Consider the following 6,000-nt stretch of genomic DNA (forward strand, 5'->3'; position numbering starts at 1 on the left):
TGGTGAATAAGGGTTAGGCTTGCAATGAGGATTAGGGTTAGGGTTGTGGTTAGGGTTAGGGTTAGGGTTGTGATTAGGGTTAGGGATGAATGCCCACTGGAGATCAAGATATTCTTCAATAACTTTCTTTCTGAAGGTCATAGAGACTTGGAAGTTATTTCCATCTCCACTAATGTGATTATGCCCGATCCATTGGTACCACCCCCGAGCTCCTACGACCTTTGGAAGGGTTAGGGTTAGGGTTGTGATCAGTGTTTCATTTTTGGGTTCTGTTTAGGGTTAGGGTTAGGAATGAAAACCCATTGGAGATCAAGATATTCTTCAATAACTTTTTTTCTGAAGGTCATAGAGACTTGAAAGTTGGTTCCATCTCCACTAATGTGCCTATGCCCGATCCATTGGGACCATCCCCGAGCTTCTACGACCTTCGGAAATGGTGAAACCACCAAATCTCCCCAAAAAAGTACGAGATATTTGTAAATAACTTTTTTTCTGAAAGTCATAGAGACTTGGGCATTTGGGGATTAATGAAGGGTAGCCTGCCACGCGACCACACCGAATTTCAGCACGTTTCGAGCGAGCAGCGCAAAGTTATTCACCCTATGGTGAATAAGGGTTAGGCTTGCAATGAGGGTTAGGGTTAGGGTTGTGGTTAGGGTTAGGGTTAGGGTTAGGGTTGTGATTAGGGTTAGGGATGAATGCCCACTGGAGATCATGATATTCTTCAATAACTTTCTTTCTGAAGGTCATAGAGACTTGGAAGTTATTTCCATCTCCACTAATGTGACTATGCCCGATCCATTGGTACCACCCCCGAGCTCCTACGACCTTTGGAAGGGTTAGGGTTAGGGTTGTGATCAGTGTTTCATTTTTGGGTTCTGTTTAGGGTTAGGGTTAGGAATGAAAACCCATTGGAGATCAAGATATTCTTCAATAACTTTTTTTCTGAAGGTCATAGAGACTTGGAAGTTGGTTCCATCTCCACTAATGTGCCTATGCCCGATCCATTGGGACCATCCCCGAGCTTCTACAACCTTTGGAAATGGTGAAACCACCAAATCTCCCCAAAAAAGTACGAGATATTTGTAAATAACTTTTTTTCTGAAAGTCATAGAGACTTGGGCATTTGGGGATTAATGAAGGGTAGCCTGCCACGCGACCACACCGAATTTCAGCACGTTTCGAGCGAGCAGCGCAAAGTTATTCACCCTATGGTGAATAAGGGTTAGGCTTGCAATGAGGGTTAGGGTTAGGGTTGTGGTTAGGGTTAGGGTTAGGGTTAGGGTTGTGATTAGGGTTAGGGATGAATGCCCACTGGAGATCAAGATATTCTTCAATAACTTTTTTTCTGAAGGTCATAGAGACTTGGAAGTTGGTTCCATCTCCACTAATGTGCCTATGCCCGATCCATTGGGACCATCCCCGAGCTTCTACGACCTTCGGAAATGGTGAAACCACCAAATCTCCCCAAAAAAGTACGAGATATTTGTAAATAACTTTTTTTCTGAAAGTCATAGAGACTTGGGCATTTGGGGATTAATGAAGGGTAGCCTGCCACGCGACCACACCGAATTTCAGCACGTTTCGAGCGAGCAGCGCAAAGTTATTCACCCTATGGTGAATAAGGGTTAGGCTTGCAATGAGGGTTAGGGTTAGGGTTGTGGTTAGGGTTAGGGTTAGGGTTAGGGTTGTGATTAGGGTTAGGGATGAATGCCCACTGGAGATCATGATATTCTTCAATAACTTTCTTTCTGAAGGTCATAGAGACTTGGAAGTTATTTCCATCTCCACTAATGTGACTATGCCCGATCCATTGGTACCACCCCCGAGCTCCTACGACCTTTGGAAGGGTTAGGGTTAGGGTTGTGATCAGTGTTTCATTTTTGGGTTCTGTTTAGGGTTAGGGTTAGGAATGAAAACCCATTGGAGATCAAGATATTCTTCAATAACTTTTTTTCTGAAGGTCATAGAGACTTGGAAGTTGGTTCCATCTCCACTAATGTGCCTATGCCCGATCCATTGGGACCATCCCCGAGCTTCTACAACCTTTGGAAATGGTGAAACCACCAAATCTCCCCAAAAAAGTACGAGATATTTGTAAATAACTTTTTTTCTGAAAGTCATAGAGACTTGGGCATTTGGGGATTAATGAAGGGTAGCCTGCCACGCGACCACACCGAATTTCAGCACGTTTCGAGCGAGCAGCGCAAAGTTATTCACCCTATGGTGAATAAGGGTTAGGCTTGCAATGAGGGTTAGGGTTAGGGTTGTGGTTAGGGTTAGGGTTAGGGTTAGGGTTGTGATTAGGGTTAGGGATGAATGCCCACTGGAGATCAAGATATTCTTCAATAACTTTTTTTCTGAAGGTCATAGAGACTTGGAAGTTGGTTCCATCTCCACTAATGTGCCTATGCCCGATCCATTGGGACCATCCCCGAGCTTCTACGACCTTCGGAAATGGTGAAACCACCAAATCTCCCCAAAAAAGTACGAGATATTTGTAAATAACTTTTTTTCTGAAAGTCATAGAGACTTGGGCATTTGGGGATTAATGAAGGGTAGCCTGCCACGCGACCACACCGAATTTCAGCACGTTTCGAGCGAGCAGCGCAAAGTTATTCACCCTATGGTGAATAAGGGTTAGGCTTGCAATGAGGGTTAGGGTTAGGGTTGTGGTTAGGGTTAGGGTTAGGGTTGTGATTAGGGTTAGGGATGAATGCCCACTGGAGATCAAGATATTCTTCAATAACTTTCTTTCTGAAGGTCATAGAGACTTGGAAGTTATTTCCATCTCCACTAATGTGACTATGCCCGATCCATTGGTACCACCCCCGAGCTCCTACGACCTTTGGAAGGGTTAGGGTTAGGGTTGTGATCAGTGTTTCATTTTTGGGTTCTGTTTAGGGTTAGGGTTAGGAATGAAAACCCATTGGAGATCAAGATATTCTTCAATAACTTTTTTTCTGAAGGTCATAGAGACTTGAAAGTTGGTTCCATCTCCACTAATGTGCCTATGCCCGATCCATTGGGACCATCCCCGAGCTTCTACGACCTTCGGCAATGGTGAAACCACCAAATCTCCCCAAAAAAGTATGAGATATTTGTAAATAACTTTTTTTCTGAAAGTCATAGAGACTTGGGCATTTCGGGATTAATGAAGGGTAGCCTGCCACGCGACCACACCGAATTTCAGCACGTTTCGAGCGAGCAGTGCGAAGTTATTCAGCCTATGGTGAATAAGGGTTAGGCTTGCAATGAGGATTAGGGTTAGGGTTGTGGTTAGGGTTAGGGTTGTGATTAGGGTTAGGGATGAATGCCCACTGGAGATCAAGATATTCTTCAATAACTTTCTTTCTGAAGGTCATAGAGACTTGGAAGTTATTTCCATCTCCACTAATGTGACTATGCCCGATCCATTGGTACCACCCCCGAGCTCCTACGACCTTTGGAAGGGTTAGGGTTAGGGTTGTGATCAGTGTTTCATTTTTGGGTTCTGTTTAGGGTTAGGGTTAGGAATGAAAACCCATTGGAGATCAAGATATTCTTCAATAACTTTTTTTCTGAAGGTCATAGAGACTTGGAAGTTGGTTCCATCTCCACTAATGTGCCTATGCCCGATCCATTGGGACCATCCCCGAGCTTCTACGACCTTCGGAAATGGTGAAACCACCAAATCTCCCCAAAAAAGTACGAGATATTTATAAATAACTTTTTTTCTGAAAGTCATAGAGACTTGGGCATTTCGGGATTAATGAAGGGTAGCCTGCCACGCGACCACACCGAATTTCAGCACGTTTTGAGCGAGCAGCGCGAAGTTATTCACCCTATGGTGAATAAGGGTTAGGCTTGCAATGAGGATTAGGGTTAGGGTTGTGGTTAGGGTTAGGGTTAGGGTTGTGATTAGGGTTAGGGATGAATGCCCACTGGAGATCAAGATATTCTTCAATAACTTTCTTTCTGAAGGTCATAGAGACTTGGAAGTTATTTCCATCTCCACTAATGTGATTATGCCCGATCCATTGGTACCACCCCCGAGCTCCTACGACCTTTGGAAGGGTTAGGGTTAGGGTTGTGATCAGTGTTTCATTTTTGGGTTCTGTTTAGGGTTAGGGTTAGGAATGAAAACCCATTGGAGATCAAGATATTCTTCAATAACTTTTTTTCTGAAGGTCATAGAGACTTGAAAGTTGGTTCCATCTCCACTAATGTGCCTATGCCCGATCCATTGGGACCATCCCCGAGCTTCTACGACCTTCGGAAATGGTGAAACCACCAAATCTCCCCAAAAAAGTACGAGATATTTGTAAATAACTTTTTTTCTGAAAGTCATAGAGACTTGGGCATTTGGGGATTAATGAAGGGTAGCCTGCCACGCGACCACACCGAATTTCAGCACGTTTCGAGCGAGCAGCGCAAAGTTATTCACCCTATGGTGAATAAGGGTTAGGCTTGCAATGAGGGTTAGGGTTAGGGTTGTGGTTAGGGTTAGGGTTAGGGTTAGGGTTGTGATTAGGGTTAGGGATGAATGCCCACTGGAGATCATGATATTCTTCAATAACTTTCTTTCTGAAGGTCATAGAGACTTGGAAGTTATTTCCATCTCCACTAATGTGACTATGCCCGATCCATTGGTACCACCCCCGAGCTCCTACGACCTTTGGAAGGGTTAGGGTTAGGGTTGTGATCAGTGTTTCATTTTTGGGTTCTGTTTAGGGTTAGGGTTAGGAATGAAAACCCATTGGAGATCAAGATATTCTTCAATAACTTTTTTTCTGAAGGTCATAGAGACTTGGAAGTTGGTTCCATCTCCACTAATGTGCCTATGCCCGATCCATTGGGACCATCCCCGAGCTTCTACAACCTTTGGAAATGGTGAAACCACCAAATCTCCCCAAAAAAGTACGAGATATTTGTAAATAACTTTTTTTCTGAAAGTCATAGAGACTTGGGCATTTGGGGATTAATGAAGGGTAGCCTGCCACGCGACCACACCGAATTTCAGCACGTTTCGAGCGAGCAGCGCAAAGTTATTCACCCTATGGTGAATAAGGGTTAGGCTTGCAATGAGGGTTAGGGTTAGGGTTGTGGTTAGGGTTAGGGTTAGGGTTAGGGTTGTGATTAGGGTTAGGGATGAATGCCCACTGGAGATCAAGATATTCTTCAATAACTTTTTTTCTGAAGGTCATAGAGACTTGGAAGTTGGTTCCATCTCCACTAATGTGCCTATGCCCGATCCATTGGGACCATCCCCGAGCTTCTACGACCTTCGGAAATGGTGAAACCACCAAATCTCCCCAAAAAAGTACGAGATATTTGTAAATAACTTTTTTTCTGAAAGTCATAGAGACTTGGGCATTTGGGGATTAATGAAGGGTAGCCTGCCACGCGACCACACCGAATTTCAGCACGTTTCGAGCGAGCAGCGCAAAGTTATTCACCCTATGGTGAATAAGGGTTAGGCTTGCAATGAGGGTTAGGGTTAGGGTTGTGGTTAGGGTTAGGGTTAGGGTTAGGGTTGTGATTAGGGTTAGGGATGAATGCCCACTGGAGATCATGATATTCTTCAATAACTTTCTTTCTGAAGGTCATAGAGACTTGGAAGTTATTTCCATCTCCACTAATGTGACTATGCCCGATCCATTGGTACCACCCCCGAGCTCCTACGACCTTTGGAAGGGTTAGGGTTAGGGTTGTGATCAGTGTTTCATTTTTGGGTTCTGTTTAGGGTTAGGGTTAGGAATGAAAACCCATTGGAGATCAAGATATTCTTCAATAACTTTTTTTCTGAAGGTCATAGAGACTTGGAAGTTGGTTCCATCTCCACTAATGTGCCTATGCCCGATCCATTGGGACCATCCCCGAGCTTCTACAACCTTTGGAAATGGTGAAACCACCAAATCTCCCCAAAAAAGTACGAGATATTTGTAAATAACTTTTTTTCTGAAAGTCATAGAGACTTGGGCATTTGGGGATTAATGAAGGGTAGCCTGCCACGCGACC

The sequence above is a fragment of the Paralichthys olivaceus genome, chromosome 4, assembly GCF_024713975.1.
Source record: "Paralichthys olivaceus isolate ysfri-2021 chromosome 4, ASM2471397v2, whole genome shotgun sequence".
In the NCBI taxonomy this organism is placed as follows: Eukaryota; Metazoa; Chordata; class Actinopteri; order Pleuronectiformes; family Paralichthyidae; genus Paralichthys; species Paralichthys olivaceus.